The following is a 19,818-nucleotide window of genomic DNA, read 5'->3' on the forward strand; positions in this document are numbered from 1 at the left end:
AAATGAGAAGAGAAAAACTAAACAAATTGTTTTGGCTGCATAAAAGTAATAGTAATTATAGTCATTGATGTGAGCTGCTTAACATTTATGCCAAATTACCCTGTAGCACAATAACAATTAAGCAAATCATTAAATAGATGTCAGATTGACTTTAGTTTAAACTTTATTGGTAGAGGCAGCATTATGTTGTATATGGAGTACAAGGCCTGGAGTCAGCAGGACCTGGGTTCAAATGTCACATTTTCCACTTAATAGCTGTGTGACCCTGGCCAATTTTCTTATCCTTGTGCAGCTCCCAGGGACAATCTTCATTTATGGAAAAAGTTCTCATAGTGATGAAATCCCAGTTTATTACTGTAACTATATGAACTTTATTTAATCTCATATGTACCTTTATCAGTTGTCTAATTTGCAGTGCAGTCACCCACTCACAATTTATTCAAATGAAGGGAATATTAGTGGCAATAGAGCATTTCTGGAGTGAAAGGTCATCGTCATCGTGTTGTTGGTACTATTCTGTGCAGGGATACATGAAATGACCTTCACTCCCAAGCATAGATTTTTAAGTTCAAACTCCCTAAGAGAAAACATTCAAAATACTAAAAAAAAATTTTTTTTTAAACATTCCTTTCTGGGCATTGCCTCTGACCTGATTTTTTTCCTAAACATTTTAAAAAACAAATTTTAAAGTTCTCATGGGTCAATATTAGATAAGTCTGAAAAATTGTGAGTTCTTATAAATCAAAAGTGACCTTTTAAAATGGAAATAGGTAAGAGAATGAGAAGCATGGGGAATATAGGGATTAATAGGTAAGAGAAAGACAAAGAAAGAGCAGCAACAGAGATAAAGGTATTATAGGAGCTAGAAATAAAGTGAAGAGATACTTGACAGAAGAATATAGATAGTGACAAATAGAGGACCTAGAAATGTAATGGGGGAGGAAAGAAGTGCTTGAAAGTGATCATGCAGCAACAATGACATTATCTGGTTTTTGTTCCAAACCTTTGCCATGCCGATAATGTTCACTCAACTGTACTTCAAAAGTATTAATTCTGGGCATGTTTATATTGCAGTACCCTTTGGACACTTTAGAGAGGCCAAAAGTGAATTGAAGGTTACTGAGCAATTCTATTCTCCATAAACAGTTCTTATAGTTAATATACTATAGGACCTCCTGGCAGGGATTCAAAGGTGGCTCCTTTTTATTTGCAAAAACTCTTGAAGACAGTGCTTGTGGTCACCATGACTAAGGCTTTATAGATGACAACTTTTAGGGCAAGCTCTATCTTCTAATTCACAACCTGATTTTCTTGTACTTCTGGGTTGTAAGTAACCTGGGGTTATAGTCAACATAGTTCTTTTTTTTACTTTGTTTTGTTTTTTAGTAGATGTAGTGCCTGAAAAGTCCAGAAAAATCGGGATGATTTCCCTTCCTCCTCACCCACAGAATGCTGGACCTTTTTGAACAAAAAAGAAAAAAAAAAGGTTCCCTCTCTATCAATACAATAGCCCTGCTGGGTTGCATACAAAATTATGCCTAAGATTGTGACTGGTGCTTTCTTTAAAAGAAAAACTGAACTGCCCTGAAAGGATGTTCCCTGGGAACATACCAATCTTTCTGTCACATTCAAGTTGTTCCACTTGCTAACCCAGAGGATTTCTCTGATGTAAGCCATCAAAATACACCACTCCAATTATAAATTTACTTTGCTCCTTAGCCTTAGGCAGCATACGCCTTATACAAAAACCTGAATGCCCATTCACATGTTGATTTCATCATTTTTATTCACAGATATAGATTTATATAAGTTTGACCTTTTATTTTATATTTTCATTTCCTAGAGAAGTTAATACATAGCTATGACTATGTCTCTCTTCGAAGACTTATCATAATGACAAATGAAGTTAGCACTTAAATATTTTTAATGATGATAAATTTCAATTGCTTCCTATTTAAAATGAAGTAAAGGTGGTCAAATGACTACAGGGCATACCTAATTCTGACTATTTATTTCCCTTTCCTACATGTTCTAGGAAGTCATCGTTTAAAATAACATGAACAAATTAATATTTTCCAAGCTCCAAGGTGGAGATGGGTACAAAGAGAAAAACTTCAGCTTGATTAAAGAACTCTGAACCCTGGGTCTGGTATTTACTCTCTGAGATAATGAAGCAAATCATATTACCTGAGACTTAGTATCCTAAGTTAAAGTTAAGTTAAAACATGTTAAAGTTAAGTTAAAAAGTGGGGGGATTAAATTAGATCACCTGTAAGGTCCTCATCAACTCCAGTTAAGCTCCTTGAGGGCAGGGGCTGTCTTTGGCCTTTTTTAGTACCCTAGGCCTTTAGTCATGGACATAATAAATGTTTTTGGTTGATTGAGTTGGGATATTGAATCAAAATCGCCCTTGTGTTCCTAATTGTTTTCCCCTGAGCAAGTCTTTGTGTTCTTTGTATAATCTATTCTTTTGAGTTTCACCAAGCTTCTTCTAGGACCCTCGGGCACACAAAACAAAGTGGGGATCCTACAAGGGCAGCATAGGTCTTAAATTATGAAAGAAATTGTGTGAATTAGTTAGCATAGGAATAAAAGTAAGGGCCTATCAATATATGGAACTGTGACTAGTTAGATACCTACCAACACCCAAAGATAAGAGTGTTTAGGTGTATTTGTTAAGAAAAGTTATTCATGCAAGTAAATTTGGTATTGGTTTAGTAGCAGCTATGAAGATCTGGGGTAGTAGTGGATCCAGGCAGTACAATGGACAGGGAAATAAATCAATCCCTATAACTGTGTCCAATAGGGCTTAGACCAAGTCAGGATCTAGCCAAAAGTAACAGGCTGTAGCAGGAAAGAGATATGCAAATGTGGGTTCAAAAGCAGGAATAGCTAGTTGCAATTCAAAAGACAATTAGCTCTATTCACTTTGTTCTGCATACCTCTGCAGGGGAAGAAACCACACATACATTCCTCCTCCCATTCTCTCCTCCATTGTCTCTCACCCCCTACAGGTCTTTTGGTTTGATTTTAAAGAAGAATTAAAACATGAAAATGCACCTGTATTTGGTCTGTGTAAAGTAAAAACATATGTGTGTGTGTGTGTTGTGTTAAGAGAAGAGTAAATCTGTGAGTTTAGGCAACTAATAAAGATGATTGTCCAAAAAAAATTAAACTAAGAACTTTATTTTGTGCTGTGTGCAGCTGGTCTGTGCCAAATAACACATCTATATTCAAAAGTTTGAAGTAAAATGAACCTCTAAGTCTTAGATAATGCCCAACTAAGGGAATCTTTTTCAACTCTATATTAGTGACCTCATGATCCTGACACCCATATTGTTTCCCTACCCAATGAGAGGGAACTCCTTTCCTTTCATAAGCATTTTTTTAATCTAATTTCGGAATGCTGAATTCCCTTCTGTAGATAAAGTTTCTCTATGCGCAAATAAAAATTCTCTTCTGCGGCCCTTTCCAAATTTACTATAGAGTTTTAAGGGTTGGTTAATATACAAACAGTGTCCTGAGAACCTTAAATGAAACTTGATATAGAAGCTACAAAGTGCTATAATTATTATTTCTTCTGTGATAGTGAGCCTCACATATTTAGAATCTTAGAACAAAGATCCACAATGATGGTGAAATGATGATACCAAAATGGCTTTCAGTATTTCTTTGGCTTTCCTCTGCACCATAGTTTGCTTGAAAACTTCTTGTCTTTCTATCTGTGAAAGGTATAATTAATTATACAGGATTTCAGCTCTCATTGTATAGTTTTAAGCTACTTGTAATTGTTCTTAATGGGCTCCATTCTCTTCCTGGGTAGCTGTATGTGATTTTGTGTATGTGTGTAACAATGTGAGAGAGTTCTCTCAGAGAATTACGCAATTCTCCCCAGAGTTGCACAGGCTGCAAATCTGGACTAGCATTTTCATAGAATTGTTGTAATGATATGTACTGCTTGTGTCCCCAAAAGGTTGCTATTGGAAGGAAAAGTCCATTATCTCAGTGGGATACTATTGTCTTTTCTACTACATAGCCTAAACCCAGACTATGATCATGCTTAGAATATGAAACCAGTACCTTTTGTTAAGTCACATGAGCAATGAGATACTAAAAGCATTTTCAACTACAGGGAAGGAGAAGACCATTCAGTCCTAACCTTTAACTGTACATGACAAAGTTAAAGTGAACATTTCTTTCAGTATATTTTGTGTCAATACTGAAATTCCTAAGTTTTATATTTCAACACAAACCTCTCTATTAAAAATGAAGACAATCACTTACCCATAAAACAAAAAATAATAATAATAATTATTATTTTTTAAAGCAATTGGGGTTAAGTAACTTGCTCAAGGTTACACGGCCAGGTGTTTCTGGGTGGGTGCTGAGTGTCTGAGCCTGGATTTGATCCCAGGTCATTCCGACTCTGGGGCCAGTGCTCTTACTCACTGTGCTACAAAAATTAATTATTTAACAACACAACTATATGTGTTTGTTTATATAAGTATGACGAAGGTTAACAAAGTACAAAGAGATACTTAAACTATAATATAAATATAACAGCTGACATCTACATAGAACTTTGTTTTCAAAGCATTTTACATATAAAATTTTATCGGAGCCTCATGACAACTCTCTGAAATAGGGACCACAGGTTCCAGTCAGACTTAAAAGGCTCAGAAATGCTAAATCATTTGCTGATGGTCACAACTAGAAAGTCTGAGAGTGAGATTTGAACCTAAATCCCTCTGAAAAAGTCATGCACTCTATCCAATATGATATGCTGCCTTTAATGTAATAATATAATAAGCATCTAGTTACTGTAATCAATCAATAGGCATTTATTAGGTACATACTAAGAGTCAGTGATACAAATACAATAATAATAAAAAATATCATTTATATGATGCTTTAAGATTTGCAAAATGTTTTACAAATGTTATGTCCCATATTGTGCTATACTCAGAACCACTCTGTGAAGTAGGTACTATTATTATCTTTATTTTTCAGATGTGAAAACAGAGACAGATAGAAGTTAAGTGACTTGCAAGTGGTTCCCACGCTTATATGTGACTAAGGCTAGATGTGAACTCAGGTCTTCCTGATTCCAAGTCCAATGCTCTATCTATTGTACTACCTACATACCTAAACAAGTAACAATCCCATAAGAAATATCAGATTTACAGATCCCAAGTAGACTTATCAAAATAAAGCAATGTATTTATTATTATTTTATCGTTACTGAGTAAAACTGATTTCTAAGTAGGTGTGTGCTTGCATATTGGGACCATTATTTGAATTTTAGAACTAGCCCATCCTGAAGCACCCTGCAAAGGCAGTCATAACGGACTATACATTAGAAAGGCACAGAGGAAGTTGAGTGAAAATCTGCTGGTTCCACGTGGCATTGTTGCTATCGAGAATAAAAACACCAGCAGATCTGTTCCATTTTATGTTTGGTGTCCTCTTTCAGATTTAATCTACAAATGCTCCTAGGATAATTTGGTTTAGCTGAAGACCTAATAGAATGTTATTAAAATAAAGGAGATAATTCTCCCTAGAGGTTATCATTCCCTGCTAATAAGTAAGAAATTCAGAAAAGCTTTTTTTTACTGCACAAGGAAATACTATTTAACACATCACTGTACCAAGTATTAAATTTTCTTTTATACAATAAATGATGCCCTAGTGGCCTGAAAGAATGGCTCATTTACATTTTTTTCACAATTTTAGAAATAATGCATGATATGATGTTTCATGAGCACATTCAGAGATAACTCTGAGTGAGTGCACACACACATATGCATACACACATGTGTATACCCACACACAGTCAGACTAAATAGGCAGGTATTTCATTGACACTAATTATTCTCCTTTTTAAGAAGATCATTCTCTCTTATCACACTCCAACCAACCACCTAATTATCCCACGCCTTCATTTTACTCTTAGCCCCATGCCACCCAAGGTTACTACTACATTGCTGTGATAGTAATGGCAATTAAAGATTCCCCATGTATTGGCTTGGTTTTCAAATTGATTGTGTTAAAACCCAGAGTTTGTTAATCCCACCTGTGGGATGGGCTTGTTGATGTGAAAAGAAAGTCCTGAATTGGGAGGAGCTGGTGACGGAGATTTGGAGAGACACTAGAGAGAGGCGGAAGATTTTTTTGGAAGCAGCACCTCGTGGAGAGAGAGAGAGAGACTAAGAGGATTGCTGGTGGCCGCTTTGAATTGCCCTGGACTTTTGAGACCTGCCCCCTGAGCTGCCAAGGACTGAGGAGACATGGCTGTTTTGCTGGTACTTTGTCTGTCTGTTTTGATGTTATTTTGCCAGATTTGTCCACTGGTGAAAGACTGTCCTGTTGAAGAAGTCCTGGAACCTGGCATTTGGTTAAGAAGGCCTGAGACTGTCCTGCAGACAGAGAGTGAATACTGTCCACTGGTGAGGGACAGTACTGTTGTTGCAGGGGTCTGGAGACTGTCCTGCAGACAGAATGAATACTGTCCACTGGTGAGGGACAGTACTGTTGTTGCAGGGGTCTGGGAGCCTTTCTGTTGGTTCAGAAGCCCTGAAGAAGGATTTTCTTGTTGTATGTTTACAGAAATCCTGGGAGAGGGCTTTGCTAATGTGTTCAGGGGTTCTAGGGCTGTTCTACAGACAGAGGATAAATTCATGAAGGGACTGGCAATGTATCTTATGGCCTTGCTAAGCCTTGTCTCTCCAGGAACTAAGATTGCTGAGAACTTGCCTCGTGTCAAGATGAAGAAAAGACCTCCATTTGGGTATTAAGTGCTGTGTTTAAACTTGATGTAACTCTGGGGTAGATTCAATTGTGATCCAGGGGTGGGGAACTTTTGACCTTTTTGTGTTCTATGGTTGAGCAAATGAATGTATTTTACTTATGTTTGGAAACTAATCTCCATTTGAGAAGAGGGGCTTTGTGGTGGACTTAATTAAGGTATAGCCTAGGGGTGGAGAAGTATTTGGAACAGAGACTTTGTAATTGATTGAATGATTGGAAAGTCCTGGGGTGGGGTAGGCCTTGGAGATGATTTAATCACACTTAGTAAATGCTGTATTTGGAATGATGTCATGTTTTGATCTTCTCTGTTCTGGGTTTGTTACTGAATAAAATAGAGAGCACCTATGCTGGTATTTTGAACCTGGGAAGTTGCCTTTCCTTGGCATTACATTACAATTGCCTCACACAGGTTTGTACTCTCTAGATTGCAAACCATTTTTGATTCTCAAGCCCCTACCAAATCTCACCTGTCTTATTTCCAATTCCTCTGTACCTCTTGTTTGCCAGGTAACAGAAGCTAATCTGATAAACCAAAATACACCAATACAATAATAATGATGATAATAGTAACTAGTATTTATATAAGTGCTGTGATGTTTGCAAAGCATTTTAGATGTGTTACCTCATTTGGTCCTCATAACAATCCTGTGAGGTAAATGCTATTATTATCACCATTTCACAGAGAGTAATCTTAGGTTGAGAGACAGGTGACTTCTCACAGATTACGAAGCTAGTGAAGGGTTTGAGACAGGAGTTGAATCATGATCCAAGTCCAACACGCCTATGTTAAGCTGTTACCCAGCCCTAGGAACTTTCAGAAACAATTCAACTAACGGTATGAATACAATTCAAATGACTATATTTAGAATTCATGCTTCATGAATCCTCAGGCTTCCAGAATGATTCCTGAATGATAAATGATTTCTCAACTAAGAAATAAAAATCAGAAATTAATATTATCTTTAAAAATGTCTTTGTCAGCAAAGAAACACTAAATAATAATACAGCATGAAGGGAACAAAAGCCAAGAGAAGGCAAGAAATGAAAGACTTTACCCAACTTTCTTAGGTTTATCTGTTTGCCACATGAAGTGAAAGTAGCAACGGTGATCAGTTGGTGATGTCAAGTCAATAGTCATTTATAAAGTGTCTACTATGCACCAGGAATTATACTAAGCACTAGGATCACAAAGAAAACCAAAAAGAAAAAACTCCTGTTCTCAATATGTCTACAATCAAATGAGGGAGAAAACATAAAAATAATTGTGTACAAACAAGCCATATGCAGGATAAATTAAGATAAACTCAGAAGAAAACACTAGCATTAAGGGGGATAGGAAAGGCCTTTTGTAGATGTAGGGATTTAGTTAAGACATGAAGAAAGTCAAGGAAGCAAGGAGACAGAGATGAGGAAGGAAACAATTCTCCTTCCATGACCAGGGTGCAAGAGGAGAGCTGTAGGGGATGCCAGGTATGGCAGACAGCCAGTTAAAATACACAAATGCAAGAAATGGAGTGTTGTGTATAAGGGACAGCAAGGGGGCCATTGTCACTGTGGCATCACATATGTGGAGGGGAATAAAATATAAGAGGACTGGGAAGACAGAAAGGGGGCAGGTTACAAATGGATTTAAAACCCCAAGTATTTTATATTTGATTTTAGGAGTGATAGGGAGCCATCAAATTTTATTAAATGTGTGTGGGATCTGTGTATGTGTGATGATCAGACCTGTACTTTAAGAAGATTATATTGATAGTATTGATAGCTGAGTAGAACATAAGACTGGAGTTAGGAGAGCCTTGCAACAGGGAGACTAACCAGAAGGTTATCCATCCAGTAGGAAGGTAATGAGAGGCTGTTCCAGGTGGTGGTAGTTTCAGAGGAGAGAAGAGGGTGTATACAAGACATGTTACAAAGGTAGAAATGGTGGAACTTGGCAACTGACTGGATGTGGCAGGAGAAAGAGTGAGGAACCAAGGGTGACCCCCTAGTTTACCAGTTCAGGTGATGGAGAGGATGGTAGTACCCTCAACAGTAAGAAGCAGAGAGGATTTGGGGATATATAGATCTTTTGGACATACTGAGTTTAAGATGTCTAAGGTCAATAACCAATTGTAGATGCATAATTGGAGATCAGAAGAAAGTTAGGGCAAGTTAAATAGAATTGGGAATCATCTGTATAGAGATGATAATAGAATTCATGGGAACTGTTGAGATCAATTTAAATAGTATAGGGGGAGAAGGGACCCAAGGACAGAGCCTTGAAGGACATCCATGGTTACTAGGCATGACCTGGATGAAGGTTGAACAAAGGAGACTGAAGAGAAGTCAGTCAAACAGGAAGAAAGTAATATCATGAAAATCTAGAGACGAGATTATCATTTGGAGAAGAGGTCAGTTGACAATGTCAGAGGCTACAGAGAGGTCAAGAAAGATAAGGATTGGGAAAACACCACTAGATTTGGCAATTACAAGATCACTGGTAACTTTGTCCAGAGAGCAATTTCAGTTGAATGATGAGTCTGGAAGTCAGACTTCAGACTATAAAGGTCAGTCTTATGTTTTTGTTTTTGTTTTTTTTTTTCTGAAAAAGTCAATGTGTTGGGAAAATGGAAGAAGATAAGGGCAGCAAAACAGAAAGAAGAGGAAAGTGAGCCATGAGAATGTAAAGCCACAATAGTAGCTTCAGAGTGGTGGTAATTACAAGAGGAGGGACAATGGGGTCAGGGAAGAGCCAATACCATGACAGTGAAGAAGAGGTTGCATCAGGACAGAAGACAGTTAAATATTCTGTAGTCTGAGGGAGGGCAATAGTCATCTGTGCTATAGTTTAATGTATAAGATATTGGTGCTGTGTATGTGGGTCAGGTTGTGGTCAAAGGTTGAGAGAGCAAAGTCACTTGAATAAAATATTTCACCTATTGCACTGCCTGTGTTTCATTCCACCTTTATAAGAAAGGAGATAGAAAGCATTTTGTAAAACTTAAGTTGCTATATATGTTGTTTATTATTGTTGTTGTTGTTTTTCTTGCCATTATTATCACATGACCCAAAAGTAAGCAGACAGTAAATTTTTCAAGAAAGCAGGTACAAGGACCACTGATGGGGTCAGTATGAATTTGATTTATGACTTGCACAATTTGCGATAAAATCACAGTGTCATATATTCATGTTTAAGGGAGAATGTTTCATGTCTCCATTAAAATTAAATTAATTACAGAAAGCTTAGATTTCTATTGAATCAATCAAAAGTACAAATTAGGTACAAGAAAAGCCTTAATTTCAGAGGAATAAAATTCTTTTGAGCACTAGTTGAAATCATAAAGGACATTCAAATTAGTCGAAAGAATTAAACACATCTCTGGGTCTTCATAGGACAGAGCACAGATTCCAGGAGGAAAATAGTCAAGTTTTGGAAGCATCTTGAAGAGGAAGACCCTTGTGCTTGTCCAATTAGGAGTTAAAATAGAAGGGGTGGAGAGACAAGTGAACCCAAGGGGAGTGTCCCATTCTCCTCCTCCACAATGATCATGTAATTGGAGATCAGGACTATCTTTTGCCTTTCTTTGTATTCCCAGGATAGCGCCTGGCATGTAGTAGATGCTTAATAAATGTTTATTGATTGAGGGACGATAGGAAACAATACATCTAAATTGGAGCTTAGAAAGGAAGAAAAAGCAGATTCGGGAAGTATGACTTTTTCATGGACGGGAAAAATATAACAATAAAGGCATTAACCCTTAGAACACAACAAAGAGGGGCAGCCAGGATGACCTGGAGATCCCGGGCTCAGACACTCAGCACCCACCCAGAAACACCTGGCAAGGTGTTACTTAAGCAAGTTACTTAACCCCAATTGCTTAAGGGGCAGCCAGGTGGCTCAGACAGTAAGAGCACCAGCTCCAGGGATGACCTGGAGATCAAATCTGGGCTCAGACACTTAGCACCCACCCAGAAACACCTGGCAAGGTGTGACTTAAGCAACTTAAGCAAGTTACTTAACCCCAATTGCTTAAGGGGCGGCCAGGTGGCTCAGACAGTAAGAGCACCAGCTCCAGTGTCGGGATGACCTGGAGATCAAATCTGGGCTCAGATACTCAGCACCACACCCAGAAATAACTGGCCCTGTAACCTTGAGCAAGTTACTTAACCCTGATTGCTTAAAAAAAAAAAAAGAATACAACAAAGAGTTATGTTTTAGGGGAACTTCATGAGGACTCCACAAAGGGAGAAAAGATTTTCAATAACTGGGGAAGCTAGGTGAAACAGTGAATAGAGCCCTGGAGTTAGGAGGACCTGAGTTAAAATCCGGCCTTAGACACTTAACACAAAAAATTAGCCATGTGACCTTGGGCAAGTTACTTAACCCCAACTGCCCTCCAAAAGGCAAAAAAAAAAAAAAAGAATTGTACCAAAAACCTAAGATATACATAATAAAAAAAAGTTGCATAATAAAAGTCTGCCATTTCATAAGACATTCTCCTTTGTTAAAATTTTCTTGCTTATTAATGGTTTAAAATTTTTTTTAAAGACAAGTATATCACATCCTTTAGGAAAAAATTGCTAAAATGACATAAAAACTTTCTTACACAAAAGTTTAACTATTATGTCTTCATAATCCTGCTATTAAGAACTATTTCCTATTAAGGACAAAGTTAGTTTTTATTGTATCAGGCAAAGTAGAAGGCCCAGAAGGGCAATGTTAAAACTTTTTGCAATTCCTTAAATCCCATGAGTAGTTAGTAATTTATCAAAATAAATTTATAATTTATTACACACACACTTTTAACAATAATGAAGACCAAATCTACTCATAAGGCTACTTGACTCCAAAAAGTTCACCCGTCCTCCTGCCCTCGTGGGCAGCTGGCCAGCCGAGCTGTGAAAATGGGCTTGGCCAAGAGTGTCCCGGTCACGCCAATCGGTCCGGCGCCATGCAACAAGCATCTGGCGCAAGCAGCAGACCCTCGTCCCAGCGCAGGCATTCTCCGTACCCCCCATTCGGGTGGATAATTCCCCACAATTAAGTCCCTCCCTTGGGGCACAGCAGCAGGAAGTGGTGGAGACCAAGGATATGGAGCAACCTCAGGGTTCGGATCCCAGATCTCCCACATTTGGCATTATCTGAACAACCATGAAGACCAGCACAGTAGACCTTCCAAACTAGTTGGTAAAGCAGCTTAGTGAGGACTTCGGGACTGAAGCCTCTAAGCCAGAGCATTCCACTGAGCTGGCCCTACCTGTGAAGTTTTCATCACAGCCTCAGCAGGACTTGTCTCTGGATAATCCACTATCCCTTGAACGCCAGAAACTACCCTAATCCAAACTGGGGTTTCCCACAAACAGGCAAACACTACAGAAGTAACAGAACAGCCTCCAGCACTTCGAATAACCAGCCAGGACCCTGACAAGTTCTTGAGAGGTCCTGAAGCTGCTAGATCTTGTATTAACCTGACAATAACTCCACAGTATTTAAATATTTTTTTCTTGTTGCTTATATTATTTTCTCCTTAACTCTGAAGCTTCAAAACTTGGTTATGGTTTTCCTTAGAGTTTTCATCTAGTGATTAATTTCAGGTGGTGATCAATGGATTTCTTTCTTCTATTTCTATTTTACCCTCTTATTCTAGAATTTCAGGGCAATTTTTCTTAACAATTTCTTGTGATATCTTATCTAGACTCTTTATCATAACTTTCAGGTGATTCAACAATTTTTATATTTGTCTCTCCTCAATCTGTTCTCTACATTATTTATTTTTCTAAAGAGATGTTTCACATTCTCTTCTATTTTTCAATCTTTTGATTTTGCTATGTTATTTCTTGGTGTCTTATGCCATCATTAGCTTCCCTTTGCCCAGTTCTAGTTTTTAAGAAGTTATTTTCTTCCTTAAGTTTTTGGATCTCTTTTTCCCATTGGTTGGTCTTCTTTCATAATTTTCTTGATTTTCTTGGATTGCTCACATTTTTTTCTCCTAATTTTTCCTCAACCTCTCTGATTTTTAAAGTCTTTTTTTTTTATCTCTTCTAAGAACTCTTTGGGGGCTTGTGGCCATTTGATTTTTTTTTCTTGAAGCCCAGATCTTTTCTATTCCCCATATCTGTAGTTGGGATCTTTCTCCTTTGCTTACCCATTATTTTTTGAGTGGCTTATTATCATAGTCTGGTTATAGTCCCAGAATGTGGTGGTGATGCCCCAGACTTTAGGGTTTTTGTACTGTTTTTTTCTGAGCTCTGTCTGGGGGCCTGGCCTTGGACACTCTTCTGAGCCTTAGCTAGGGGCCCTAACCATGCTGTCACTACAAATGGTCTTGCCCCCTGCCATTCTTCCTGAGGCTGCACACTTCAGCTCACCTCTCTTCCATGGAACTGAAACCAGGGACTCCTCTCTCCTGCAAGGACCCACAGCCAGCAGTGTTCCTGCCCCTCTTCTATCTTACCCACTAAAAGTATGCTCACTCCTCCTTGGCCACAGCCACAACCCAGGACCACAAATGGGCTCTGTGTGCTCAGCACAAATGGGCCTAGTGTCCTGTAACAGCAGAGGGTGCTTCAATCTTTCCCTGCTCAGCTGTCCAACCCCAACACTGTTCATGAAGTGAAAGTTCCTGAAGCTGAGGCTAAGATTTGTTTCTTAATTCAGCAGAGTCTGCCTGGTGGTGTTTGCACTTCAGTTGGGCCAAACCTGGGCTCTAGGAGGTCAGGTCTTTCCTAAGGTCCTCCCAAGTTGTCTTAGGAGGACAACTGCTTTATATTGACTTTTAAATATTTCTGCTGCTCAAAGTTCAATTCAAGGTGATATTTTATCTCATTTGTGGAAGAAATTTGGAGAGCCCAGTATTTCCTGTCTTATTCCACTATCCACCCTATTTTTATCTCATTTACTGATATTCTGGAACCTAAAGATTCTCCTATATTCTAAGAACAGAAATAGATGTGCCAAAATCTAGCTATTATCTGACAATATTAAGTTCTTGCTTCTCTCTCCACAAAGCAGGAAGTTTTATGGAGTTTTTTTTGGGGGGGGGCAAGGATGAAGACTATTAAATAGTGCATCATTCATCAACAGAAGGTTTTTAAATAAGAAGTCATTTATTCCAGAAAATTTTGATCAGTAATTCTCAAGCTTTTTTGGGATATGACATCTTCCTATGAGATTTTAGGGTGTTATCCTACATTTCTAAAATCATCATAAGGTTTGTTTTTTATTTTGAAAATTAGATTAAATTTTATTTGAGAATTTCAGTACAGGTGAGGAGATAATTAAAAACATGTCACAAAACCGAGCAAAGAATTAAGTGACTTAGGCATCTACTAACCTGTTCTCAAGCCAATAATTCTTGAAGTTTCATTCAACTCTATTATTTTGTCATTCCATTATCTTACAGTGGACACAAATCTTGAAAAGCCTTGTGGCACATTATTGATATTTATCCTTGAATTTTAGTCAAAGCAAATTAGAAAAAATATTTACTAAGTAAAATGTATGAAAAGTGTAGATGACCTATCTGAACTGTGTGGTATTCCCAAGGACTATTTGCAAAGCAATTTGCACCACTGGAAAATTATATATATAATGTGTGTGTGCATGTATGTATATGTGTGTATATGTATGCTTGTACACTCACACACACAAATATAAGCATTTCTTTACCTTAATAATTCATATTACATGTAGCCTACATACTTAAATATAAGAAATAAATTCTCTGTTTTGTGCTCTAAGTAACAGGTTTAGTCTTAATTCTCCTTACCCAGATTTTCTGACTATATTATTTTGGCTCTAGACACTGATGGCATCACCATTGGAAAGTGAGAACAAAAGTTTTTCCACTCTAGTTTTGCTCCAATTTTACACTTGAAATATAAGCAGCCATCAAAGTACTAGTCAAATAGTTCATTATGGCAGGAAGCTGCCTGTCTATATGAATGGAGTGTTAAGTTCTGGTAGGTCTTCCTAAGTTGGGTAAGGTTTCACATGAAGACATAGCAATGGTTGTAGACAAAATTAGTTAAGTTTCAGGAGCCAGGGTTGGGCCATAAGAACTCATTAAACTATGCACTAATATGTGGGGAGATTATGGTCTGCATTCATGGATAGAGTACTACAGTAAGTACAATTTATTCAATAATTTCATTTAGCTAACCTTTATCAAGTCCCTACTAAATAATGAAGCTTTGCTGAAAAAACATTTCAAGTAAAAACCCTAGTTTACAGGTTTTCATCTCACCAAATTCAGGTATAATGCTTTAAAACAAGGCATCAAGGGGCTGCTAGGTGGCACAGTGAATAGAGCACCAGCCCTGGAGTCAGGAGGACCTGAGTTCAAATGCAGCCTCGGACATTTAACACTTACTAGCTGTGTGACCTTGGGCAAGTCACTTAACCCCAATTGCCCTGCCCTCCCTCCTCAAAAAAAGCAGAAACAAAAAAAAACCAACAGTGTATCAAGTTGAAGCAAAAATTATAAATACCATGATTATGGGGGCTAACCATATAAAATGTTTCTCATTTGCTAATAAATATACATTGCTGCTATAGTTTGGCTCATTCATTAATACCTCTTGGTTAAGAGAAAAGAAATTCATTATCTTTAGGAACCCAAAGGATTCTCCATTTTTTTTTATAAAACAAAACAGAGTTACATCATTGAACTTAGTCATTAGCCATTCTCATGCTTTTTGAATGAAAATTTGCAATGGAAAAATAAAATATTAAAGGAATCCTTATGCAACAAAGCCAGCTTCCTGGAAGTCAGAATTTTCTTTCATGTATAGTTGTAAACATGTATATACGTATGTTTATATAAAATATATACTTATACACAGAGCTTTTGAGTATATATGCATATATACAAACATGTATCATGTGCATAAATGCATATAACTTTTGTTAAGTCAACAATGAAAACTAATGAACTAAAGCTATTCCTTGAATACCTTGAAAAACTGCCTTACCTCAGGACAGTATGTGCTAAATTGATAGACACCAATAAAGTTTCTAACTCTTATGAGTTAGACTTGAGAATAATTTTTTATTCTGTATACATTTAGTATTTGGATATTTGATGGGCATTCTGTTACTCTGCTTTGGTAACTGAGATATGACTGTGTAATTATCCCTATAGTTTCCATTGTATTCGTTTTCTTTCTGAAACTATGTCATTGACTCCTTGAGGACAGAGAGACCAACTCTATTGCTTTTACTAATGGTGCCTAACAAAATGTCTCATGTACAGTAGAAGCTCAATAAGAATCCATTAGTTTGGTTGAAGAGTCTGTTATTACACATTTTAGTCTAATGCTTAAAGAAAAAAAAGAGTAGAGTCTTTAAATATTTTGCTTAATTTTGAATTATTTAAAATACTGTTCTTCGGAGTTCAAGCAGTTTCAAGTTTTTCATCCACATCACATGGTCACATCACTGGACAATACTGATATTAAAAAATGTGGTTTTGGTTTTGGTGTTGAGGTTGCTGAAAACACTACACAATTTCCTAACCTCCTCCTAATTAATTCAAGGTCTAACTCATTATCTATCTTCCATGACTGTCCAAGTTAGGTACTGATGATCTAACTCAATAATTGCCCATTCAGTTGCATGGCAGAAGCCATCTACCTAATTCTTCAAATAAGGTGTTATTCCAGCCTCTGTTGAGTGACCAGGGATCTTACTGCAAAGTACCTATAGAGTTTGGCATTCGATGCAATCAGCACAATGTTTTTCACAAACAAGAGCATGTGGAGTACCTTAACATTTACAAGGAATCCTGTACACTTCTGGATTTTGCATAGTATGTCCCCTATGACAGAGAGGTTAATATTCCTAGAGTGATCTATTTTCTTCTGTGACAGGTCAATGAGATGGAGGCAGTGTGGTGTTGTAAAGAGACCCCAGGATTCCTAATTCTGGGTTCCTAAACTGGGTTTAAATCCCAGCTCTGCCTTTTACTAGTTGTTTGATCTTTGGCAAAGATCATTTAAAATCTTTCAGCCTTAGTTTGTTCATCTCGTAAAATGAGGATGTTGGTCTAGGTAACTTCTAAGGTTCCCTTCAGTTCTAAATCTATGAACCTATAAGATCACAGAACATTAAAGTATAAAGATATTAGCTATGTATTATATACCACTTTGGCCCCCAAATGTGTTTTTGATGGTCTGGGGTTGGTGAAATTTAATATAACAGAATGAGATCAATAAATAGTTCATCATAAGAAGCAACTGACTTTAATAAAACCATGCTGTAGTCTATCGAGGATATCTATGGAGGAATACCACAATAGCTCTATTGTGACAAGTAGCCCAGTTGTGACATGCTCTGCTTCTCTCTTCAGTTGTCAATATACCTATGTCAATATAACTTCAGAACCATGAACCTCGGTCATGAATGAGCATACAGAAAGCCTAATCCTCTTCTCATCTCTTATCCCTCCTCCCAGTGATTGCATCAGCCTCGGAACCTGCCTCTGAATTCTCTTAATTCCACAGAGCTATAAAATCTATGGAATCCATTCTTCCAACAAAAGCATATACCAATGTAATTCGTGATCCAAATTCCAGCACCACAGTGGGGTGCTGAGCTTATGCTATGCATGGAAGCAGGTAGGGGATAGAGGACTGGACCTGGAGTCAGAAAAATAAGTTCAAATTCAGCAGCAGACACTCATTAGCAATTTGACTCTGGGAAAATCAGTTAACCTCTGCCTGCCTCAGTTTTCTCAACTGTAAAATGGGAATACTACTAATAACACCTACCTCCCAGGGTTGTTGTGAGGACCAAATGAGATAAAATTACAGTGCCTGATATATTTGTATAGTTGTTCAGGAATTTTTCATTCATGTCTGACTGTGACCATACTTGGGTTTTCTCAAAAATATTGGAATTGTTTGCCATTCCTTCTCCAGCTCCTTTGAAGTTGGATTTGAACTCATGAAGATGAGACTTCCTGACTCCAGGCTCAACACTATCCAATTTACCACCTAAATGTCCCAGGTTTAGTATATAGTAGGCACTATATAAATGCTAGCTATCATTATTGTTATGTACATCAAGCACACAGGATACTAAAAAGGAAAGGGGGGCCTATCAGAAGGAACAAGGGCAAGTGAGGCTTTTCAAGGGGGTGATTTTGTCAAGGGTTCTCTCATGCTGCAGATGACCAGGTTCAACATTCTAAAGGAAGCATCCCAGCTTCAGTGAGAAATTATCAGGCCAGAATAATTACCTAAAGATCTGAGTTTCTTACTGGTTTTTACAAAGATGGCAGCATTGGGAAACTTATGGCAGAATGAGCCATTTGTGACAGTTGAATTGACATTAATAGCTGATGACTATGAATATTTCTAAATATCTAACAGGTTTGTTATGTAAAACACTTTGCAGGTCTTAAAGCCCTACACGAATATTTTGTATTATTGTTATTATGATTATTACTGTTGTTCTAGATATGTAGAGACAAATTCTAAGGGACATTTACTCCAATTTTCTTTTATCAGGAAAAAAAATAACCTTTGGAATGGAAAGGCAAAAAGAAAAATGGTTAAGTTAAAAAGTTAAATCAACAAGGTATTTAAGTTATCTCCTTAGTGTAAAGCACCACACTAAGCAGTGGAGATACAAAGAAAGAGGAAAAAAAGCAATCCTTGCTTCAAAGGAACACACACAGTTTATTAGTGGAAGCAACATGCAAATCATTAGGTACAAACAAGACAGGATAAATTTGAGATAAGCCCAAAAAATAAGGTGCACTGGGCAGGGAACCTGATACCCAAGAAAAGGAGGAAGGTGGTAAGAGAGTAAGATGAGATCCTCAGGTACTGAAAGAACTGACAAATGTGATAAATGTGAATGCTGATCAGTGATTACAGAGAATGAGAGTCAAACTGTAGGATTAGGGAAGGGCAAATGTCATCCTGATTCTTTAAAAATGAGAAGAAAATAGAACCTTCAAAGTACAGACGAGTGAGCTTGAGTTTAATTGCTAAGCAAAATTCTTGAACGTATTAAGGAGATGGTTAGTAACATTTAAAAAAGGAAGGAATGATCAAGAAAAAAAGGTAGCACATCTTCATCAAGAAAAGATTATGCCAAAACTATTATAATTTCCTTTTATGATAGCGTTACTGGACAGGTAGATCAAAGGAATGCTATCAATAAAGTTTACTTAGATTTCAACAAACCGTTTGACAATGTCTCTCATCAAATTCTTGTGAAAAAGATAAAAGGCTGTGAGATAGAATTTAGTAAATTTAGGTAGATTCTGAATTAGCTTGATATCATCTTATCTAAAAACTATCCGTGAGTTTTAGTACACTGAAAACAGTGAAAATCAGTGTGATATGTTTAAAAAAAAAAAGAAAAGGAAAATCTTGGATGGCATTGAGAGGCAAAACTGACAGGAATTTGTGGGGGGTGAGGTGACAGACCTGCTGTGTGTCTGTCCACACATGGCCACATCAGACCACATCTGGAATATTAATTTTTTTCCTGAATATCATAATTTAGGAAAGACATTGATAAGCTGAGACCACTCAGGAGAGGGCAACCAAAATAGAAAAGGGTTTTCAAATAATACCCTATAAAAATCAATTAAGGTAACTGGGAATGTTTAGTCTGAAAAAGAAAAACCTTAGTAGGGAAATGATAGCTGTCCACGTGATGGATTATGCTGTGGAAGATAAATTAGATATATTATTTTTGGCAGAGGGCAAGAAAGAATGGTTGAAAGTTGGAAGGAGGGCAGCATACTAACAATGAGAGTTAATAATGGTCAAATGAATCTTTTAGGAGGTAGGTGACTCTTGTTCACTGACAGAGTCTTCTAGCAAAGGCTGGATGATAAGGTATGTGGTCCAGGAGACTGTTGTTTAGTTAAGGAATCAGAATTGTGGGCGGGGGGGGGGGGGGGGGGGCACGAATCACCCTCTCCCACATAAAAAAACCCCTCTGTAATGTTTGGGGGATTGTATTCCTCCCAAAGACGCGGGGAGACACCGCAAATAACTCGACGTTTT

At 37.5% G+C, this 19,818-nt stretch overlaps 1 protein-coding gene and 1 pseudogene across 3 annotated transcripts in view; one reads left to right on the forward strand and one right to left on the reverse strand.

Annotated features, from left to right (window-relative positions):
- Window positions 1–19,818, reverse strand: part of FUT9 (fucosyltransferase 9) — a 257,705-nt gene that overhangs the window by 230,531 nt on the left and 7,356 nt on the right. The gene's annotated exons all lie outside the window — the stretch shown is intronic.
- On the forward strand, window positions 11,695–12,321 carry LOC138152868 (cell division cycle-associated protein 3 pseudogene; annotated as a pseudogene).

Source organism: Petaurus breviceps, unplaced genomic scaffold (assembly GCF_028583685.1).
Source record: "Petaurus breviceps papuanus isolate PSGF00001 unplaced genomic scaffold, PetGlider_PUasm1.0 90977, whole genome shotgun sequence".
Lineage (NCBI taxonomy): Eukaryota > Metazoa > Chordata > Mammalia > Diprotodontia > Petauridae > Petaurus > Petaurus breviceps.